Source organism: Metopolophium dirhodum, chromosome 4 (genome assembly GCF_019925205.1).
Source record: "Metopolophium dirhodum isolate CAU chromosome 4, ASM1992520v1, whole genome shotgun sequence".
Lineage (NCBI taxonomy): Eukaryota > Metazoa > Arthropoda > Insecta > Hemiptera > Aphididae > Metopolophium > Metopolophium dirhodum.
The window spans coordinates 27549968-27576164 of record NC_083563.1 but is presented as its reverse complement, the minus strand read 5'-3'; the positions used below and the strand labels follow the sequence as shown (position 1 = coordinate 27576164).

The following is a 26197-nucleotide window of genomic DNA, read 5'->3' as shown; positions in this document are numbered from 1 at the left end:
AATATGTATTAGCCAATAGGGAACTGATGAACATTTAAACCATTGAAATAGTAATAATGTATTTAAGGAAATGTTTCTATAATTTTGAAGAGTTGCGTAATATCCTAGATATTCTTAGTCTAAAAATGGTTTATTTTATATTAGTTCAGTCTTTAATAATGCATGGTATAATTGTGTGGTGCTCAGCTTACAACCACTAAATATACCGCATAGAATAACCCTTATTTGAGTAATAATAAAAATTAATATTATGTTCATGAACATAACACAATAAGTTTATCAATCTTAAGGAATTATATGAATAAAAAATAAAATTTGAATTCCATTATATAATATTATGTACAAAACAAGAGGGGAGAATAATTGTAATTTAAGATTAAACATGCCGAGTACAGAATTGGTGGGGAAGTATTTTTTAAATAGAGGGATAAAGTTATTTAAATAATCATTAACTGATATAAAATTGATTGATAATAAATTAATAAATAATAATATTCAATTTAAATCAATGATAAAAAAAAATATATATGTGATCATTTGATTAATGTCTAGTTATTATTATTATTGTTGTTGTTATTATTATTACTATCAGTAATGTTGGCATTGTTATTATTTATTATTAACATTTATGAACTAAAAAACGATGCATGAATGTGTTAATTTTTTATTGTTGTAATAAACATCCTACTCTCAATACGAGCTACCTATTGTTTATTGGGAGTAGGTATCAACTTATATAAATGTAAATATAATATAATGTTGTGAAGTTGAATAAGTATCAAATGAATAAATAAAAATATTAATTTGTGGTACATGCAATGGAAAAATGCTTATATAGATGTATTACATCAGAGAGGGAGGGGACGACCTCACTAACAATTGCACTTGGTGTATAATCACTAATTTGACAATTATATTCAATATTGAAATACACACAATTAGGTGGGAACAAAATATCTAGGAGTTCTGAATCAGTTTTCGCGCGCTTGACATCCGCATTGATACCTCGCCGTCATTATTATACGCACTGTAAATCAAACCCTCCGTTTCATTATGGAAATCCACGTTGAGTAGATGCCGGGGTAAACGAAAATTGCAATTTGTACTCATATCTACCTTGTACAACAGTGGATTGGACCGTCATAATCGCTATGACTTAATGAAACACACTTTAGTTTAAAAAAAACTCAAGCTCCGTAACTGGGCGAGATCAGAAAAATGTCATGACTTGTTTTCATAGCGTGTACAATAATTGTACAAATATACTGAAATCCGTGCTATCAAAACAAAAATCATATAAATTTGAAATTCACATTCTACTCTGTAGATATGATGCCATGTAGTATGTATGTATAATGTATACACCATATATATATGATATATTATATACAGGAAGTAAGCAATTAATAGGCAACAGCGTTTTTACCCAAATTTTTACGGCGTTCTTTAATGCTCCTTATTTCAACTCGAAAACGCTACAACCGGCGCATAAGGCATGGTGTACCTGTGATTGCATCGCATCGCCGTTTTCCGGTGTCAAAAACACTTGGTTCGCAACCGAAGAGTGTCCTGTATTCCTGTGTCGGTGCAGGTATTGCGATATATAAATTATAAAGAAGTAAAATAAATAATCAAAAATATTGCACACGTTGTAAATAATTATTATATTATTATAATATAGTATAAATATTTACGAAACGCCAGCGTCAACACGTAATTGACGGTACCGCAAACTCGTTGGTAGGTAGTAGGCGCCACCCGCTGCGGCATAATATAGGCCTGCAGTGAACGTGTCAACGTAACCAGGGGTAATTTTCATTTCTCGTTTCTATTATGTTTTTAGATAAAACCACATGACAATCAATGCACGCTCTTAATGAAGTCTGGAAAGAAATATTAAATAATTATTATAAACTATTCTAACTATATAATGTACTAAATAATAATTAAAAAATATAAAATATAACTCTTTTCATTGGACATTTAAGACGACTCGAATGATATTTTCAACTTGATGTAAGTTTATCTGGAATTTCTATTTTCATTAAACTCGACGCAAATCTATAAAACATCCGTATTTTGTTTAGTTATGATAAAAATAAATAAAAATTCACGTACAAAGAATATGAACAATTATATAATTCAAACAAGTAAATCAATTTTTGCAAAACTGAGCTCGAGCTAAGCTCGGTCACCCGGTATACTATACTATGTATTATTATAACCGGACAGAAAATTATATTTTATAATACCTGTGCACTTGATCTTCGCGTTTGAATTGGCGTCATCGCACGTCGTACATTAACCTGACGAAACCATCACATCGATATGGGTTTTGACGTTTACGAGGGTTCACACTCATACACACACTTACTCTATAAATCCAAACCAAGACGTTACACTATTTTCAACCCGGCAGCAGCCTATACTGCCGCTCTGGTGCCTTAATTGACGAGCTCGATCAATATTTGCGTTCGACCATCGACAATTTGTGTAACCCATGTAGTACGCATATATATACGTACCCGCAAGTATATATATGGGAATTTGGCGGATAACAACAACAAATTACCGCCACCATCTCTCCACACCCCACCTCCACCATATTCACACACCCATAATAATATATACGCACACCGCGTCGCACCGAATGACGTCAACCGCGAAACCCTTTTTCATATACCACGACCGCTGTCAACGCGCACGCGTGTATCCGTCTCCCTATATATTGTGTACATAATGTGACGTTCGTGTCCTGTGGTGGAGATTTCGACAGGTAAAATTAGACCAGTCGCCCACTGATCCGTTCAAGAACGGTAAACAGTCCCTCGTCGCTGTCCATCGCTCGCACCTACACTACTTGTTGCCTTTCTCGACTTCCGCGCGCCGTCGACGTCCAACGACTGAGAAAAACCTCGATTTTTATCGTCCGTTATCCACATTCCGTAGGCATACACTATAAAGGCCTCCAACATAAATTACTCGATTTATTGTAATAATAATTGTAAGTGAGAATCGTGATCAGCGGACTGACGAAACGAAAAACAATAATAACATCATATTCGACCGTAGTCTTATTCAACTCGAACGCGCGGCTATAAATACAATAACGTATATACACCGCACCTATAGTTTAATTATTGGCTGAAATTAAATTAAAAGGCGTTGATTGTGAAATTTATAAGACAATCGCCCGTCCAAACCTGCATATAATATCGTGTACCCATTATGTATCTATTGTCCTATCTATACAATATACGCATCATGTATATAGGATGTAAAACGTGGATTTAAATTTTAGTCGTTCAAACAAAGTTGATTTTGTGTTCGAGTTAACGCGGACCGTAGTTTCTGCTGGGAACCATTACTCGATATTCAACCGACGAGCCATTATACCTTTTGAGACCGGTTAATGTAGTGAGAATTAGCAAACCAATAATCGCTCCTAAAAGTTTTAGTGGATATAGATCCTTAAAACTGGTACCCATTTGCGGTATCCATGTTCCTACTAACTATACTAAGTAAGGCATGTTCGTGATATAGGTAAATCAGGGATATTTACTTACGTAGTTATTATAACGAACACACTACACACCTATTCACCGGTAAACCTCAAAATATCGTCAAATTCTACACGTATTGCTGCTGTCGATTGACTCCATACAGTCGTTGAGTGTGTATAACACGTATATCAAATTGCATTCTAAAACTGAATATGTAATTAGACATTTTTCATCACATACCTCGCTTTATCTTATATCATATTGTAATCTTAATATTTGAGAGATGGTTTGCTTCCTAAATAAGAATAACATTTTTTTTTAATTTAGTCGTTAACTATACGATCTATAATATTCCGATCATACATTTTCACTGACGATTTGTGTTGCACGGTGCGTTTTCTTTGGTTTTTATTTTGTTATATTTGCCGAGAAATATGAATTGTATTTATAACACAATATAATTGTAATTACGGGGGACGAGGTGGCCGAGCGGTCTAACGCGACGGATTCGGCACAGCCGGTCCGAGTTCGATTCTCGACCACCGGACGGCATTTTTCTCCGTGCAAGTCACGGTGTCCGGAGAACAAGTGCCGCCATCCCCCACCCGGGCATGGCAGATACCTACGGGTGCCCAATCAAAAATTCTGCCAAACCCAACACACACGTGTTCCTCCCCCTACCTCCCCTTACTTAATAACCTACAGTAAAACTAAAAATAGCTAATGGCCTCAGCTGCCGGGCTCAAGATCAATTAAAAAAAAAAAAAAATTGTAATTACTCAAAGCTATCAATATCAATTATTTGTATTAAAAAATGTACGTTCATATTTTTTGATTTACGATTAAATATCGTCGGCGTCGTCACTACAGGTATGCGATCAACAGAGGTCTGACAATCTACATTGTATAATATAATATAACAAAAGATACATACAGGTTTTTTTTTTGTCATAAACTTCATACATTTGTATCGAGGACGTAGGTATAGACTTGATGAACGATTATTGTGAAAAATGCTGTAAATTACAGTAAAATAATTAAAAAAAAAAAAAATACGAAAACGAAAAAAACCCATTAAAAATGTATATGTTTATTGTTAGATTAAAATAAAATAATAAATGTGTTTCAACTAGGTATAGAATCTGGATTACATTTCAGTAATTTAAAACAGATGGGGGGGGGGGGGCATTTAAATAATTTAATATTTATAAAAACTTCAAGACCATTATTCAGGTATATTTTTACAACGGGAGACCGTGAAGGGCATAATATAAAGAAAACTTTCGAATTTAAGGTGAAAATTCTCAATACTAAGAAAAATATACCATGTAGTAGACTTAACCCGGAAAAGGTTGAAATTGACTTTTAAAATTACGTATATTTTGGATTAAACATAGCTTAATTGGTCCATTAAGGAAAATATACAAAAAACAAAAAGGTTCTGTTCCGTCAAAAATGACTAATATTAATAACTCTAAGATTAAGGCCCCTTCTCTCTCTATATAGAATACAAAATATATAGACTTCCTCTATACCGGAAACAAATGATTTAGTTAAAAAAAAAATATTTTAATTATCAGAAGTAAACATTTTTTATTTAATTATAAAAACTGTTATAGATATATACCTAATGAAAATAATTATCAATAAGGAAAATATTTTAAATTATCTGTCATTAATCAATGTACATTAATTCATCGAAAATAGTCTTAGATTATATAACGACTACTCAGCCGTAGAGAAACGTTCAAAAGGCTTTCATAGCCAAGTAAAAGATAGGCGAGTAATGTTGACGTTAAGGATGCGAAATCCTCTGCTAATGAGGCTGTCTGAAATTGTGTACATTTTTTTAGCGTCCGTCGCCGCTCGCACTCTGATCGAAAGTGTTGGCGAGGCAAAGAGAATGGACGTATATAGTAATAACGAGCTTAATTAACTTTTTCCGAAAACCATTCGTAGAATATTCTACAGCGCAATGCATGATTAAAAGGTCAATTCCGCCGTTGCCGTCCATTCGAACGCATTTTTTTCGATTTATATTAAAACTAGACATTATAACATGCCCCGCTCGTTAGCCCGGGGAAAATGTTGAATAAAAGATAGCCTCCACTATATTTTCCAGCCGCGGTCCCACCACCTCCCCCGCCTGCCATCACGTCCAACCCTCCCAACCCCCTAGCAAGCAACCGTGTGGCGATACCTCTAGGGACGCGGACGGGCTCTCTTTAATAATGTTAATGCCTCAGCACCTGTACGAATGATTTGTTCCCTCTTTTATTTGCGCTCCACAGACTGTACATAAAACATTGGATTTCCCGTAGACAATAGACTGCCCCGACCGTTTCTACAATGTAAAAATAAAACTGCGTCCGGTGAAGTAGTGTTGAAGACGTATTATATTATTTTTGTAAAAACAAAAAAAAAAACACAAAAAACAGAAGGAAAGAGAAAACAGTTCAGCGAAAGAACAGTGTGCCGCGTAAAAATAATATGTCGATTAGATAATATGTATAATGACCAGGAACGTTCTATATACCTCGTGAGCTTGGAAATGTTCCAATGAAGATAAAATATATCATGATTTATAGTGAATTATGAAATCCAATCGATTGTTTAAACCCTATGTAGAAATTCTCTAATAGTAGAATACCCTCCCCCCCTCGGCCCACAGGACTCAATTTCCACTCTTAAATTTTTATTTTTCACATTTTCAAAATAACATAATATTAAAACCTACATAATATTGATCTTATAATTTATTACAAATTACAATCGAAGACTAACCGTTGTTAATTTGTCGAATAAATTACAATAAATTACTACCAACTGCAAGTTATTAAAAAAGGAAAACTACACACATTTATTTTAAAAAGGCTTATAATGCTTTTATAATATATTATACTATTGGACATTTTTTTTCATCGACATAATGCATAATAAATCGCTAAACATATTATAACAATCAAGACCAATAAATTGATATACTTATATAGTTATACCTACACAATATACCAATATAGAAAACCATGAATATTTAATATATATTTAAATTATTACTTACTAATTTGTTTTTGGTTTGTTTACAGGTACATATGATTAAATCGAAGTACCTACATGAGTACAGTATCAATATGAACAGTGACTGTGCCAAGTAATATTTATTGTTTATTTCATTATAATAATTGAAATGTTATGTGTGAACATCTAATATATTGTATAATCGACCATCTATAATAGATATAAAGTAAAAATAATAATAATAAAATAATTATGGTTCCAAGAGAAAACATGCATAACTTCTTATGGGTCAATGATATTTTACAAAATGGATTTAATTTGGTTATAGTTTATTAGGTGTCTATATTATAATGTTTTTAATACTAAATACTAGACATTTAAAAAAACATGTTTGGTTTTTTGACATTGTTTTCCAATTTAAATTTTGAAAGAACATAATAATATGGAATAACTCCATTTATAACTGGCACAATTAATATTTTCAAAAAATCAAATATAAATATGGGTATAATACCCATAGCCTATAGGCATAATAGGTACTACACTACTACCTATTTATTATTTATTACTTAATAGGTACTGTGTACTTAAAATAATTGATAAAAATAATTGAATACAAATATAATACACAATACAATATTGAATATATTAATATTTTATTACATAGAAATGTTTATATTATATGAATTGATAGTTTACAGATATGTTTACTTGTGTTTCATATAAACAGAATTGTCCGATAATTTGATTGTTTTTTAATTAATTAAATATAATTAAAATTGAAATCCACGTTTTCGTAAAAGAATAATATGATTTAGTTTCAAGCAGAAAAAACTATTATTATGTAGTTACTAATAGGTAATCTATTTTAATTTTTTTTTTCAGTTTTATGTCACAAATCATTTTAATTTAGATTAAAATGCACAAATAACTATTTATATACTATTTAAACATTTTTTTTAATTTTGTATACGTCACTAGCCACTAAGTCCAACCAAAGAGAATTATGTATTATATTTATTAATGATTATAGTCGTATTATAATATGTATAATAACTTTATACTTATACTTAAACCCGATAAAACGTAAAACTAATAATAATTTAAATTAAAAAAGAACGAACATTTAAAAACAAAAGGATTTGTCCTTCAAACAATTTTAGCAAAACTTTCGTTCTAATATTTTACATAGCCGCCACATTCATGGTAAACGATGTTTTCATTGTTAGCAAGAAGTTTTCCATTAAAAAAAAAATTAGTTGCGGAATCTTTGATGATAATAATTGAATAAAAATATTTTGCGAACATTTAAAAATTTAAAAAAAAAACCAAAAATAATGGATAGGTAGGTACTTAATTTACAGCCTGGAGGTATTGAGGTAACGGAGCGAACTATAACGACAGACGAAAACATAATATGCGGGACATTCACAATATTTTAATAACAAGAAAATATTGTGAAAACTAAATAATAATGATGGGTAATCTAACTGTAATAAAATCAAATTGCAAAATAATTTATAATAAGTATACGCATTACATATTATACACTTATATTATAATATATAAACTTATATTTTGTAAATAGTATACCTATGCATACTAAATCACTAATATTTTTACGGTTGACCGCGTTCTAAAGAAGGCGCACTCGCTCTTGTAATTTTGCCTATGATAATACGTATGGGCCAAACGACGAAACGTGGATAAGATAGAAAATAATAATAGCAATAATGTCGAACGATGGTCTCGATATTAGTTTTAGAGGAGTTACGATTGCTGTGAGGCATCGATATCATAATAGTAGGTAGGTAGGTACCTATTCCAATGAAAGTATGTCTATATTATAATGGTGCAGAGCTGTAGTACGAACGCAAATATCGAGTTGCGAGAAGTCGCCTGGAGGTACCTAAATATAACCGGTATCGTCCAAGTATACGTCTGAACGGCGCGGGGTTACGCGAAATAATTTTGAATAAAGATATTATATTATTCTCGGTATAAACCAGAGTGGTTTCGTCGGTCGAAACTTTAATATCGCCGTGCCACATATAAGAAAGCTAATATAACAACAAACACGCGAAGATGCAGGGGCACGCGGGTATACAGTAGCGAGAGCGGGTCCCCCCCCCTTGTTTGTATATATTATACTATATAATACAAGAGTGAGAGCGGTAAAAAACTTTTCCTCCCCAACTCGTTTGTGTGCGTGTTGTATTTTTTATATTTTTTTTTTTTAACCCCCGAGGTTTCGAGTCTCTCCGCGGTAGTCTGAACTCTCGGCCGGTTCGTGTGTGATTAAACTTTAAACAACGGCGCAAACTTTATCGGGCGGCCACTGGGTTTGGGTCCGGCAATGATTTATAAGCGTCGCGGTGGCTGGCCCGCAGTGACCGCGAGGTTAATATCCATATATAATATATATATATATATGTATATATAGGTACACTTGCACAGGATACGTAGGCATACATAATGCGGTGTATACGTACATACAACCGTAATACCGGGGGCCATCGATTAATACTTTTTGGAGGGCACCACATTATATTTATATAGGAATTCGGCGAGTTTTCGGGGGGCCATCGAAATGCAATGTACTACACAGGTATCGGACTAAACATAAAATAAAGACAATAAAATGAAAACCAATACGAAAACAGCAATAACTAATTCGCCGTAAACAATAATAATTTAAAAAAATTAATTTCTCGTACGCGGGCCATAAAAAATTTGAAAAAAAAATGTAATTTTCATTCAAATCCGCCCCACTCTCCCCGGATGTTATAATATTTCGTCATAAATGAGTATAGACGCAGTACAGTCAAAAAAAAATGTTCTCTCTCTTCGGAACCGTATAGCTTTTGTCGGCGGGGGTCCCGTGATTCCCACAGTTTTTTTTTTTACGTGTCGTCGCTGTACAGTTATATACCGCGTCCGCATCGCGACCCGAGTCCGACTGCCCTATATACGGGGTGGGGGGGGGGGGTGGATAGGCGGTTTGTGTGTTCGCTGCAGGAGTCGAAGGCCGGGAAAACGCTGTCGGAAAAATATCCCGCTCGTAATACCACACAGCGTTTTAATATATTATATCTGTTTGTGTGTGTGTGTGTGTGTGTGTGTGTGCGTGTGTACGAGTGTGTACATATACGACCTAGATGCGTCCGGACGATTTTGATTGATTTGGCGGGATAGGGACGGTGTATACAACGTGGCCCGCGCAGGATTCCCGGTGATTTAGTATCCGGCGAGCGCCCCTTTGCCCGGAAACGGGAAACGCCGCCGGCGAGCCGCGGAAAATTCACACATTTGATGAATGGCCATATATATATATATATATATAGGTTCGCACAAAAAAATACCGAATCTTTCCTTATCCGCACGTGGTCAAATTTTGCGAACGTCGTCGTGTCCGCCGTTCCGAAACGTCCTGCGATCGTGTGGCGCCGTGTATTGTGTACGCACGTGCCGGCGTATTATAATAATATTATCGTTCCCGAAAAATTGTCGTGACGTTAAAGCTGATTATATTATATATAATACGTTTTTATAACCCGATTGTATTACTTACGATATTTTATATTCTATCGGCAAACTCGTCGAAAAACCCGCAAGCTGAGGTTATGGCGTAGCCGTATAATATTAAACTATATATTATGTTATATATATAATTATGGAATAAATAGAAATTTTCTTAATCATTCTGCAACTGGGAATGGGAAATGATATACATATTATTATGTAAACCGCAAACGTTATGATACGAGAAGCAGTCTAACTCATCAACCACGCCTTACGATTAATAAACAATATAAAATACGATTAGGATATTATATAAGTATCAGCCATATACTATATATGGATAATATGATGGCACTGCACTAAACCTTCAGCACTTGATAGAGCATATAGTCAGCAGTGTTTATTAATTCATATTATAATAATTTCAACGTCCATTATACCGAATCATTCGCAGTTCGATATCAATACTTGGTTTGACATTAGGGGATGATTACAAATTAAAATTCATTACGATCCCAAATGGGACCTAATGTACAGAATATGTGTCAATATCCAAGGTGTCCGATGGGACGAGACAAATGTAGTAGAGACTGGTCATTCGTATTAATTTAGTCCTAGGATCTGTGTGGCACGGTACGTTCACAAAACGAATTGCACCCTTCGGGAAACATTGCGCGCCGGTGGTTCGCGTCACAGCGAAAATCAATATTTCATTTCGAGCCCGAGAGTAACGAAAAAGCCCGCTACACCCACATAATACTTGTAATTTGCATTCAACGAAACGATTAATTAAACGATTACGACGATGCTGTTTACTAGCTGCAAAGATTAAAAGGAATTCATCATTGACTCATTATCTCAGGTCCATGAACTACATTATAAAACAATATCGTTTGACAAACCGATATTGGGACGTTCCAGGAGATCGCGCTGTACACACAATATTTATCGATTTCGTTTTATTTATTGTACTTGCGAAGTCCAAAAACGGCGCCGAATGCGGGTGGCGTGTAAGATGTGAAAGCGCGTAAAGGGTGAATGATGAATAGCGACTTAATTGAATGACAGATTCCGGAAGAGTCCCGGTAGCCGAAGTTTTCGCGGATAAAGTTCGGTCACGTTCACGAGTTCTCTGAATTCATATCGTGCCACATCACGGCAGTTTGATCATAGTATCATATTATTATGCCCTAGAGTTCATTCCTAAGTCCCATCCATCTCTGCGAATCTTTGCACAATATTTATATACCTCTCTGATCGAGTATTCACCGAATATGCACATTATAAGTAGGTACCTACCTACATTATTAGGCACGTCTAAAACGTTATGACTGAACTTTACGAGTATAAGACGGGCGAGTACATCAATGATAGCGCTTACATCGAAATCATCTGCACATATGGGATATGGATGTATAACCAAAATTAAAATGTATATATATTTATAAAAATATACACAGTTTGGTACTTCGATATTTGTAAAAATGACTTCTGGAATCCGAAAAATATACGAAAATATGTCAGAAAGTACCAATCGGCGGGCTATTTCGATTGAAATTTCAACAGCAGATAACATAATTGACCATTGTGAATTTTTGCGGAACTCTAATATTATGTCAGTATATAGAAATAAATAGGCAATGTGATTTCATCTCATTAGTCATGACTCATGTCAGACTATATAGAGACTACAACGATGTACCAAAAGTGTGTCACCGGCGTTACAGTTTACAATACAATATTATGCATACATACCTACGCGGCACAACACTTGAGATACTTGAGCGATCGTCAGATACTTAAATTCATTTATCATATCATACAATAATATCATATTATTCAGCACTTAGAAATGCATTATAATATTTGGTATACATGTCGAAATGCACGTCTCCAGTTCGGTTGTTCTGGGCGTCTATTATTGTTATTATTATTGCCGTTGTTGTTGTTGTGCTATGTAGGACGTAAGTATACATGTCAACCATATATACGTGTGTAAGACTACAACATGTTTACCATTTGCTATAATATATAATATTATATACAACTCAAGTGCCGAGCTATTATCAATTATTGTATAATAATATAATATTTTACACATAATATACTGAATACTTTAACCGTATATTTAAATATCTATTCTTACAGTTATTTCTTATGCATATAGGTAGTTTTCGAGTGTGTACGATGTTTATCGCTAGATAGGTAACGAAATTCGTGATTAGCTTCTGAATTACTATACCTTCATCCACTGAAAAATGACTAACTTTTCTCAAACACACACACGCACATTTAGAAATTAATCTAAACAATCAATTTAAAATGTAAGCATTTAAAATATGATATTATACTAGTTTAATGTTATTCTTTCGGTATTAAGAATTTTTTTTTTTGTGCGACCGTCTATAACGATATAGTATTTGCGGTGGATTTTCTTTCTTTCTTCTTTTGGTAAAAACAAATACACATTAATATATTACGGTGAACCGGGAGCGGGGCCGTCGCGGACACTGCATCCCGCCGATAAAATATAATAATATGATCCGGATACAATATATTGTTATGCTTATGATAATAAATCACCATCATTGTGTCACGCGAAATCCTCATTCAGGCACAGAGGTCGCCCGAAGACACACGCCGGAAAACAGTATCGAGACGAAAGGAAGAGCCGGGGACCTAATATATTATTATTATATTTTATCGGTTAGTCTTTATTCCGTGCGTGAAACTATATATACGCATTATACTATTTGAGTATAATACATAATTATATATATACACATACATAGATGCTAGCGAGAGAGAGGGCGAGGGAGAGAGGGAGAGAGAGAGAGAGAGAGAGAGAGAGAGACGTGTTATATACGCCGCGCCGTGGCGAGAAGAATGTTTAATAACTTAGACGGGCCTATAGGTGTATAATACGCGTGTATAACGCACACACCCGACTGACTCCTTCCATAAATAATTGTTTTCTCCTTCGCCACGGGGTTGTTATTACTGTACATACGAACACACAGATATTTATATGCACGCAACACCGCGGTCTCCGGGATTCATATATTTAACCGCGCCCCGGCGATGTTGCGTACAGAGGTCCACACCCCCCCCCCCCCCCCCCCCCCCGGCCGAACTCCTCTAAACTTAGGGGTTTGCGGCGAGTGTACAGGGTGCGCCAAAGCGTTTTCCCGTTTTCGAGTGTGCCCGACACGCCGAGACGGGAAAACACGGTCGCCCACGCTGTATATGTATATGATATAGCGCTCCTTCCCGTATAATATAATATATAATAATATTATTATTATTATTATTATTATTAATGGAAACGACGCACCGGCACGTGTAATATATGTAACAGCGAACCTTAGCTCTTTCCTGATATAATAAATGGATAGTAAAACGTTATTAATAATATTTTGGCGCGATTTCCACCCCCGTCGTCGCCCTGCCAGTTCTCACGGTGTGGCGCTCCGGCTATGGGGGATGCTGGGGCGAAGGTTATATATATATATATACATACATATTATTATAATAAGAAGGATTTGGTTCGAAGGAAAGCGATGGTGGCGACAGGTTTTGCACTGCGTACCCCGAACACAACGCATACTGCATATTATTATAATGTTATAAATAGGTACACGGCTGGCGCGGTCATAGTAATGATAATAATATTATATCATAATACTGTGTACCTGCGCATAGTGGTGCGACACACTGCATGCAGGTCCACGGATCAACACTAGGTTCTAAAAAGGGGGGGGGGGGTATAGCCCGGGGCGCAGTGTTGATAGAACGTTAAATCAAGGTCACCGGAGTCTCCAAAAAAATATCTACAAAATAAAATTATGCCAATTTCAGATATGAAATAACACAAAAATATTATAGTTCTGAGTCAAACTATAAGATCAATATCGAAAAATACGGGGATCCAGTCTGAGATAACGGAGGGGGTGGTGGTAAGCGCAAATAAGGAGGTTATGACTTAGGGGCTTATCCACCCTAAAGTACATAATATGCCACATGTGTGATAAAAATTTGTTCGCCACTCTTCCCGAATTATTGCTTATTGTATTTGCTTTAGGCTTATACACGTAATACGTATATACAACAATTTATTTAGAGAACGAGAGAGCTATCGCCCTAATCGCCCATCCCTATTCTACGCATAAAATGTGTTCATAGGCTTCAAATAAAGACAAGGCGGCCCGTGGGTCGAACACCAATATTTTAAACAGATTTTTAAGTACATAACGTTATAGAGAAAAATGGTCTAGGTATGTTGTTCACACATTCGTTCTTACACAGCCCTTTCTAAAAATATAATCGAATTCTTAAATTTATAGCTATTTTAATAATATATTATCGCTGATACAAATTACTATTTTTTTTAAATTATTAATTAGCACAAATCGGCTGTTAAGAAAATAGTGTAGTCATACATTATTGTTTAAATTTTTGTATTAATGAGATAGTCATAAAGTAATTTCCAATATTTGTGAAAAATGCTCTAAGCACACAAAACAAGACGACAATTTTATAAACGTAAAAAAAACGAAATACATCAAAATTACTAAATTATATACACAGATAACAAACGAATCATCTTTAGGAAAATTGTATTATAATATTTTTTATAATTCGCATAAAACTAAATACCGTAGGTACCAAATATAAATGGAATTAAATGTGGTCTAACTAACTCGCTCGTAACATTTTCGAAACAACCGAAAGAGAATCTCAAAGAAATTATATTATGTCGTTGTTCATAATAAAATTACCATACTGTATAATTCGAGTTAAATGCTTGATTACATTATAGTGTATTCCGAGTTTAATTAAAAACCAAAGGAGATTTATTTTAAGTACATATTTACTTCGTCTTGAATTATTTCAAATCATTCATTCGTCGCCGTTATACAAATGGGCCTACATTGGCGATAATATCGTAATACCTACGCCATATCAAACGCGTTTATTATTTTCTAACGTGACTCGAACGTGTTTTCTGTTCTTCAAAAGTGATTACAATTATTTTCGGTATAATAGTTTTATTTTGACGGGAATATATAGCCCAACAGACACAAAACTATAACGCATTGTATTTTTCTTGTATCGATCGAACCCCGTGGCAACAATTTCTCCCCTCTTATTTTTTCTTTTTTTTTTTTTTTGTCCTCGCCTCGAACTTAAACGAATTACACGTTCCAAATCCGCAACTACCGCTGCCGCCACCGTCCATTAGCTCTGACGTCACGTTTCCACGTTGACGGTGCGCGGCGGGTAAATGGTCTACAGCATCCTAATCGAAGACAACTTTCGGCCGGACATTTCATATATATTGAAAAATTTTCTTTTCTAATGCGCCTTTCGTATACAATGGCGGCATTAGTAACATCTAATAACACTGCGGAAGGTGGTACGAAGGGATACGAACAACTTTCATAATATGATTCGTTCTATATAATAATATGATATCGTGTACCAAAACCGTAAAACTATGTGTACGCGACGATGATCCGTTCAGTGCCGGTGCAAGGTTTTGCGGGGCCCAGGGCAAGTAAAAAATATGGGGCCCTCATTCCTATCTTATACATTACATCCCCATTCTAAATTAATTATAGATTTAATTCAAAAAGAAATTTTGTCCATCGATTTTAAATCAAACGATTTTTGTACATTAAGTAGGTATGTAAATAAAATCAAAACTATCAATGATAAATGTATTATCTTATTATTTTCATAGAAAATAAACTTATCATCTTTATCACCATTATAAAATATCAGAATACAAATATTATTAATAATTAGCTAGGTACTTAAAAAAATAATACTATAATTAAATACTATAAATACTATAATTAAATGTATAATTGCATAATAGGTGAGTAATAATATTAATTTATAAAGGAAATTTAAAAAAAAGTGGGTAAGTCAATGTCGTTCTGCTGTACAGTAGGTTACAAGTGGGTCAATGTATAAAGGATTGTATTAAACTTGAATTCAATGACATAATATCATTGTATAAGAAAAACGATTCTGAGCGGAGACGGTTTACCAGTCTAGATATTGTTATTATTTATTATATCCTGTAAGTTGAACTTATATTATAATAGGTATTATTATTTTGTATTCATTTCTATGGTGATGAACAAAGCGTTTGAAATTAAAACCCAATTTTTTACGGTTTTTCGTAATTTGTCGGTGATTTTTCATGTGGCATTAAATAGCTATTGAGAAAATCGAAAAATGACCTTTTTAAAGTACCATCTTGATTCAATTTGCTAGAAGATAAGGTACTATAATATGTTGAAATCGAAGTACTCCTTCTGGTAGATATTTTGTATACAGGATATAAAAAATAAATAAACACCATTGTAAAACCAATATAGTTTCCTCGCTCCGCTCAGAATCTAAAATGAGTGTGTACAACAATTTATAATATTTTAAATACATAATACATTGTTAAAGTAAAATATTGTCAGTTATAATTCTTTAATTTTTCTAGCTTTTTTGGATGCAAAATCATTTATTATATCTTCATATTTTAGTTGTTCTGTATTATGATTAGGGCTATGATTTATATGAAATAAAAAATGATGAAAAATATGCATTTATTTTATTAAAAATATGCTAAAATACTTAAATATACTACATAAATATTATTAAATAAATAGTATTTCTATACATTTTTGAAAAAAAACTTCAAATTTTCAAATATCTTTCAATAGCCTTAAAAGTTAGATATTTGGAAATTAAAATAAAAGGAAACCTAGCCGTATCACTGTTTATCGAATATTTTACGTTTTTTCAATTTATTTATATCTTTCATAGACAGTTGGTGACTATTATAAGTACTAATATATACCTACATATTATACATAGGTACTAATGGCTACACCAAATGCGATAAGCCGATAATGACTTTAAATAGCCGATAAATGAGCACTTTAGTTTTAACAAACATAATATTTTCAACGCATCCAACGAATTTAATCTGGTAGCAATCAACTTAAATTTACTGTACTTGGGTATTTTGGGTAATATGTTGTTAGTTTTTGTCGAGTAATAGGTACAAAGACTCATGATCAAATCTGAACTTGATTTTTGGTTTCGTTCAGGTGGGAGCACTAAATAACGAGACCCCAAAATCGCGGGGCCCGGGGCACGTGCCCCGCTCGCCCCGACGCTTGCTCCGGTACTGGATCCGTTGTCCTCTTATTAATGTCATGACACTATTAGTAAGAAGGTATGTTGAACGGTTTCAACTTAAACTCGTGTCGTTTTCGAAAAACTATAGTGACATGGTCAAATTGTGTATGTTTACGGAGATTATAATATGTAGGTATTCATCGGTAAATTTTAATAATACATAGTAAATACTATACACTATACCGTCGATATAATATATTTATAGCAATATAATAGGTACTATAATTTGTTTACTTTGTGAAATGGTTGGGGTTTTGAATTTAACGAGATTCCAAATCGACCAAGTAACTAATATAAAAATTTAAAACTAAAATTTAAATAAAACATTTCATTTGAAATTAGGTAAAGTAAATAATTTTCGTTGACTACTTGCTTGTAGAAATACGTAAAATATTCAAACCTTCGAATACGTTGTTTTTAAATAATAATGAAGCTGATTAAAATAATCGTTGGCCATACTTAATCGTGTCGTGACACACACGCACACATCCATATATAGGGTCAAGGGGTCACAGATGAAGCGAAATCGTGGCCGGTTTTCAAACACACCGTTGGCCAACGAGGAAAGCTAAACCTCAATAGATTTTCATTGATTTTAGATAAGAGACCCTTTTTTCTTTTACATTTTGTTGACGAGGGTATTTGATCGTCATATACCGATGATCATTTGTCAATTGGTATTGCATCATACGAGACCTGTCGGTCCAAGATAACCGCACTTCAATATATATTTATCGAATTCAAAAACGACAAAAACCCAGTGCACAACCACTTGCCAATTTGTGTTAGGTTTTTTTTTAGAAGCAAAAATCACCTTTATATACACTTTCTTATCACCGCTGTCGTGTGCAAACATTTCATGCATTAGTATTGAGTATTGACTTTGATTACAATGTTTGTCGGTTGCATTTTTTATTTTTTAACAAATACCTATTACTATAATTACACAAACTTACCTATATACTAATAATAGTAAAATAACAATTTCTATTAGAAATATAATATTATCTAAAATACGACACATATTTTATACTTAACAGGTATTGGGATATCAAAAAATATTAATTCATATTATTATGAGGTAGAAACATTTGACAAAAATCATAAATAGATACATCAAATGATAAAAGAAAAATAAGGTGACTACAGGGAGAGATTTTAATTTGAAGAAGCCAAATATTTTAAATAACACATGGTAAAACGTGATGCGTTGGTAGTTAATTTTTAATAGAATAATAAATAGTGTAAAAATAAAATAAAACTGTTAGTAGCAGCAATGCAGCATGTATGTTGAAAAGTGCTAACGCCTAATATAGTTTTTAACACAATTAAAGCTAGTTATTGGTTATAAGCAAGTTTAAACCGTAACACACATATATGTGTTTACATTATGTTTATTAAAACACATTTATGTTAGCAAGTTTAAAATAAAAAAATACCCATATGTGTTTACATTTTGTTTATTAAATTGCATTAGTTATGAACGCGATTTGCATTTTTAATATTTATACCAACACAGTTAATTTCAAATAGGAGGATCAGAACAAAATTGTCGAACTTTTAGCAATCAACTAAGAATATAGATAACACAGTCTTTTGAATACAAATTACAATTTATAGTCTTTATAACAGTCGACCAAACCAATACAGTTTTTATTTTATTCTTTTAGAACGGTGTAGGATGGATAGATTGGATTGAATTCCATTCTGAAACCACAACGGGAACTTTTAAAATAAATAGAAACCAATAAATACAATTTTATATATGACTATGACTCTTATATTTAAGTTTAAAATAAAAATAAAATAGTACTTATTATTTACTTATTCGAATCGTATAATATGCACAAGTTTATTAGGCCTCAATGAGAATTCAACTTTTTGAAGTACCTAATATGCATCTAATATAAATTTTAAAAATGAACCAACTATTTTTAAATGAGTTTTACGTATAAATAATTCCATATTAATTGTTCAAATTTAGAAATTTTAAAACATTTTATACTAATTAATATTTTAAAAAAAATATGCATAAAAATTATAACGCAATCATAAGGGACCATAATATATAAAGGGTTACAAAATATGGCTAAAGGCCAAAAGGGTGTTTCTGTTGTTATGTGTGTGGAACGCGTAATTGGAAATTTAATGGACTCTGCGAATGGTTTTCACGCACCAAAACCTGACTTGGATGTGAAACAAGAAAACAATAACCCACGAAATACAAGGTATTTGATCATTCTTCGTGAGGATAAAATTCCTATATGAATTCACTTGATCTAAAGACTATATTTAACAAAACGAAAAAGAATATTGTGTGAAACACTGAAACATTATTTCTGTATTTTTTTTAGATATAAGACACATAATATCTTTGAGAAAACAACAAATATGTACCTACTTAATACTTACATATTATATAACATTATAGTAACGATGGCGAGATATTTTTTAATCGATTATGCTACGACACAACGTGACATAACTGTCCACTAGCTGACTACTATTATTGGAGCCAGGTAACACGATCTTCCATTGAACCGCTTTATCCATATACCACCGGTGTTCCCCTATTGCGATCTAATACCAGATAATTGGTCAAAAACTAATTTATCCCCTCGGAGTCCCGATCTACGGTCGGCCGACTTTCCGTGACTGATGCATTTTGACGTGTTATCGGGATTAAAAGCGACCGACGTACTAATTCCACTTGCCAGTTGAGTTAAGGCGCCAGAACCGTAACTAAATGACGTCATGAAACCTCGTTTTCCCGGAGGAAAGGCCGGGGGGTGCCAAACGGTATTGTTATTCGCATTTGTATACTAAAACGACGACGGCAATACACAACCGTAAACGGAAATCAACCACTTGATTTGTGAAGATCAATTATTATTCGGAGAAATGCGTTGTAACGGAAATATAATATTATGTTGGAATGGTCACGATTGTCGACTTAATATTATGAATAAATTATGTGATCGTACAAACTGCAACGCCTATAACAAAATAATTACGGTAATTTAAGATTAAAAAACTGTCGACGTACCATAAGCAAATAAAATACACGATTTACAGGATTGTGTATATCGGTGATAATCTGTATGATATGAGTCTGGTTGATAACAAAAATAATATAATGAGTTTGTAACAATCGATTTCACGTCGGACAAACACAAAAACAAACTTAAAAGTACGTCGTATACGATATTATTACAAGTACTCTAATTTAACATTAAACTCTTACAAAACTTAGACTATATTTCGAGAAATCAAACAATTTTGAGAACAATGTATTAATTTATATTAAACACGAACAATTTAAAATATCTACAAGCTCCGAGATCCAAAATAATTAGTTTATAAAATAATGTTTATTAAGCATAACATTTTACGATAATTAATTACTAATTAAATGTTTTCAATTTATCAATAATATTAATGAAAAAATAAAACAAAGGTATACCTTTTTTAAAACGAATTATTGTTCGGAAAATAAGATTTATTTATTATTTATTACTATGCAAATTTTAAAATCGTTGATTTTATTCATTGAAAAATTATATGCATTTACATAATGATAATTTGCCTTTCATATTTCTATACTCTGTTGTAAAATACATTATTTTGCAAATGTAATTAATTTTTTATTCCTCGTCGATCAAATGACAAATAAACGTTTTTCAGAAACACGTTAGTACCGACTTATTAAATAGGAAGGTAATTAATAATAATGAATAAATAATGGTTTGATGAAAATATATGTGTAGGTAGGTAAGTTTTTCCAAGATTTCTGTCAGACATTATTAGCAATGTTAATTTTTAGGTCCGTTATGATTCTTTAAAACGGCACCTAAATACCATAATACACTACAATCGAAATTATATTTTAATGAACCGTAACAGTTATAAAATAATATACCCACTTGTTATTCAGAATTTCACGAGATCTGCAAATTCCGAACGTTTTGATCTAATAACTGCAATATTCAAATAACGTAAAAACAAACTTAATTTGAGACGTTATAACGATTATTGTTATCGATAAAACGCGACTTAACGCGTAACGGCTTAATTGCACGTGCATTATACCACTATAATATATACTTTACCGGTTGTGTATAGGTATATACCTATAACCATATTATATATAATATTCGAAACGACGCTGCGAAGGAAATTGATGCCGTCGCGATACGCACACACATATTACGTACCTGTATGTATATATTATGTGCATCTAACATTTTCCCAGAGATTGTGAAGTTTAAGGGCGCACGTTACGTGTACGTATTATACACGCACATGTATACATATATAGGTACATACATCGAACAAAACAGAACCTGATAACTGAAACTTTGAACGTTTACTGAACTATGTGCCCCGCGCACAAGCCTCTTTAAAACAATCCTTTACAAAACGCGCACGAGGGATCGGAGGAAATGCGAGTGGAAAACTTTTTAAGACACTCGCTAAGTTAATTTAAACCGAAAAAATACGGCTGAATCGTTCGTTACGTAACTTGCCACGCCTTCGTATACGCGCCCGGTGGTGGTGTGTCGAAATTGTGTGTACGGTGTGTGTAGTGTCACACATTCACGCTCGTCCCGAAGCCTAATAAAATTATCTTCACCGTGCACACGTCCCTCCCTCTTCTTCTTCTTCTTCTTCTCCTTCTTTTCAAACACACATGATGGATAATCAAATAAGTTTATGCCGTGAAATATTGCAAAGTTTACGTTTTTATCCGAGAGAAAAAAAAAAGAGAACAAGAAAACGTTATTCAAATAAATAAATATTCTTTTGAAACATTTTGAAAACCGACGTCCACTTCTTCTTTTTCATGCTAATGTAAAGGTAGTATGGAACTTTTCGAGTGTGAAAACAACGGGATTTCCTACGTAACGTGAGCATAATTTTCACACGAGGGGTTGTTCCCCAGAGAATGCGGGGCCAGTGGCGGCCACCGCTATATAGCCACCACTCACGTCATTTATCATAACGTCCGCTGCCGCTGCTGCTACTGATCGCGCAAGCTCGTTTCATCCACTTTTGGCCAGATGCCATTATGTAAATAAGCCTTATACTATACCTTACCCGCATGAACGGAAAAAAAAATAATAACACGAAAAATAAAGAAACAAAGATTTTCTACTTCTTTACGGGAGAAAGGAAATGTTACCAATTTTTATTTGTTACTGTTTTTTATTGATCAACACTGTAGTTTTTAGAGAAGAGAGATAAAGATATATGAAATGGGAGAGATAAATATATATAGGATGAATGAGAGTCAGTGAAGGGGAGGCAGGGAGAGAGGGAGATAGAGATAGAGAGAGAGAGAGAGAGAGAGAGCGAGCAATAAATACGCGAAATATATCCTCGCAAAGTGTATTTTATTCGCGAGGGACATATGAATTGCCTATGGTGGCATGGCAGGAGGAAGGTACCGGCGAATGTACATAAATCAAATCGGACAGATATAGAGGGACATTGGGCGCTGAAGATATTAGATATATGGATATGATATTCCATAAATTGACCGTTTTTCCGATGACGCCACGTACGCTGCTGAAAATGAAAATAATGACCATCGGTGACCGCAATTTGTCCTGCTGCAGAGCCAGTTTTGTTTTACACGCATTCATATAAATGATAAGCTACTAAAACTTCCTGAATGGGAAAGGGTGAACTACAAAAATGTACATTTTCAACCCATTTTTGGATGATTTCGTATTTTAAAATATACACACTGTTAATATTAGTCAACGTGACAAAAACCAATATATATTAGTTTAAGCAATCAACGCGATAAAAAATATAATATTATGAAGCACATTAACTATAATGATATTATTTTTTTTTTACTAAAACATCAATATAAAATAAACCAGGCTGAATAATATGTTATATAAACGTATCTTGGTCCACAAATCACATACATAGGTAGGTAGGTACTATGAAGCATGAGTCAATTTAAATTCTAAACCTTAAAAAACCATATTGTTCTGTTTTTATATCATTAATAACCGATGGAATTAATTTATATAGGTACACAATTATAAGTACTTAAGTATCATACCCCAACATATTGTGTGCGTACATAAAACCTGCCTATTATACATATGCATACAGAAAATCCATTTGTAAAATACTGGTTTGTGTTTTGTATAAAACGCTCACACAAAACATTATTTTTGCGGGATAAGACCCGCGTGTAGATATCATGTTTGTGTCACTGTATATGTGTGTATTATCAATCAGCCGGAGGAGCAGCAACACATTTAACTCCCAAGGGCGTAATCTGGTCATACCATGAGATTCCGAAACGCGTACACCGTTTTAAGTGAACTCCGTTGCTCACTTACTCCGTGTACAGACGAATTGATCATTCTAACCGCGTAGGTATATATATCCGTTTCATACAGCAGTAAAGCGTTATTTATTTTATTATTTTTTTTTTTTTTTTAACGTGCGCTCAGATTGAAAATAATCACCCGAAATACTTCGGTCCAACTCGTGTGGGTTAGAGGGTTGTTTTTTGGGTCAAGAAAATATCGTTGGATTACATTTTGTGGACTTTCAGTGTGAGTGGGAGGGAAAGATTAAGGACACGGCGACGAGAACACACGCCGCCGCCGCCGCGCATTCTATATTATATCGGTCACTATCTTGCACCACCACTCCGGTCGCCTGCGCCGGGACTTTCATCCTACTACGAGTCCGGTAGGGTGTAGTTGACAAGGATTATTTCGGGGATAAGAGACGGGAGGGGAGCGAGAAGTTTAGGAGTAACAAAAAAATAAAAATATACGAAAGAGAGGGAAGAGCACTAGTGAAAACTTGGCAACGGGACGGTTAAGACCTAACGCGGACGACGGTTTACGCACAAAGGTCGATACTTTCACTATACTGTCGACTGTCTATTTTCACGTCATCCAATACAGTTTTTGAGAGTAGAATATTTTTTTCTATTCTCAAGCACATTGTCAAACAGACGCAGTTTAATAGTCGTGGAGAAATGACAATAGTGCAGTATCGTATTTGAAAATACAGTAAATAGTATACGAATATATGGACTTCTTTGATGACCAAACCATGGTATCAATTTTATAACTTCGACTGTCGTTTGGTTTTTGTTAGTGTTTCATAAAATAAATAAACTGAAAGGAGAAATCGCCATTTATTATTAAAAAATATAAAAGATGTTCAACTTTTTTAGCCTTCGTGGATAATTTGAAATTTATAAACAGAAATCAGTTATTTATACCAGACGAGAAAGCTTTACGAGTAAAAAATGATGTGCTAAAATATTGTACCAAGCCTATAACTTTATTTAAATATTTATTAAAAATAATACGAATTTCAAACTGAACGAAATTGAAAATGATTTCCGTTTATTTATTTTGAAATTTAAGTCATCACTAAATCAACTGCTTTTGTAACTTATTAATGTTCAGAAAAATGAAATTGTATCCACCCAACACATTTTAATATTAATTCAATTCTTTATTTCGATTTTTTGTCGTTTGTACCAATACAATATTCTTATATTAGTATAAAAAAACGTATAAACTTAACTTAAATAATATAATGTAGTTGAATTACTCGTTCTATCGAGGAAACAATATATAGACAAATCCTAGGCGGGGGAATGAGAGAAAATATTTCAGATACCATATTATACGAATGTTCATACTTACTTGATACATGATCGGGATTTTTAGAATATGTATTAAATTATGAACAGTTATCACTTATCCTGAGGCAAGCTCGATTTACTAAAGTGCAGCAGTGTTCAACATTTACTTTGACAGAACAAAAAGCAGCTAACATTGCCCGCTTATTTCCCTTGTTATGGCACTACTATATGACGAAAATCGCCCGATCATGCATTATAAAAACAATGTACTCGCATCGTTCAATAAACATGATATGAGTATTTTTGAGATAATTTTTCATTTAATCAACATTCATATTAATTTAAAATAATTAATACCATGCAATCATTTTAAATAAATATCCCAAATGAAATTATGAGGTGCAGCGATTCTGATGCACTCGTGTGCCCACGCCTTTTGAGCGCTTAATAGTATTTATGAGTAGATGTTTTAAAAATTCATTGAATAAATTTGTAACGTATATGCCTACGATATGATGATTTTTGAGTAACGTTGAAGGTTTAATTACTACATTCAGGTATTAACAATTATATTACAAAATTAATCTAAATTTACATTCTACATATTATTTTATTGGTATACATAAATTGATAATAATATATTGTACTCGTGTAAAAAAATTAATTTAAACGTAATTCGAAATTATTCAATTATTGATTAAACAATCGGGATCAACGATTAATATATACCTAACGAACAATATATAATTACCGGAAGGTATGAAGAATAAATAGAAAAACTATTTATCGGTCCCTCAAGAGGTCAAATTATTTTGTTTTCTATTATTTCGAGATTATTATTTTTTGAATCGTAATAAAATAGAATTCTAAGAACTATTACGTTCTAACTGTTATTCTTTGGTTGTTTGCAATTTTGTGTGGAAAAGTATACGTTGCTTTGTAGTCTGCGTTGAATTTTCAACCGATTGATCGAAAACTGACCAAAGCAATCTAAAAAAATAAAACACATAATTGTAAAACCGATACTATTCAAGCTAACCGTGGCGGCCGAAGGTATAGTGTTACACTCGGTTAGCTGGTACACAGAGAATCAAAAATATGAAGTGTTTGGTTTTATATGTACGCAACACTTTGTACAAACGTTTGTCAATGTGTCATATATATTTATATCCTTCGAAAAAGGCGTTAATATAGTGGATAGCATCGGTGCTATAATATTCTGCTATCCGATTAAAATGAATTTTATTGCTTGTCAAGGTACAACAATTTGTATGAATCGTAATTTTTTTTTGCAGACAGCAAACTC

The 26197-nt window shown here is 33.3% G+C and overlaps 1 protein-coding gene across 6 annotated transcripts in view; it reads left to right on the top strand.

Moving 5' to 3' along the window:
• LOC132943671 (protein turtle-like) overlaps nucleotides 1–26197 on the top strand; it is a 118211-nt gene that overhangs the window by 66877 nt on the left and 25137 nt on the right. The window contains exon 3 of one of the 6 annotated variants that reach the window (XM_061012709.1): nucleotides 6590–6654. The exons of the other annotated variants lie outside the window; for them this stretch is intronic. The gene's annotated coding sequence lies outside the window, so the exon portion shown is untranslated. The remainder of the gene's footprint in view (nucleotides 1–6589; nucleotides 6655–26197) is intronic. 6 annotated transcript variants of the gene reach the window in all.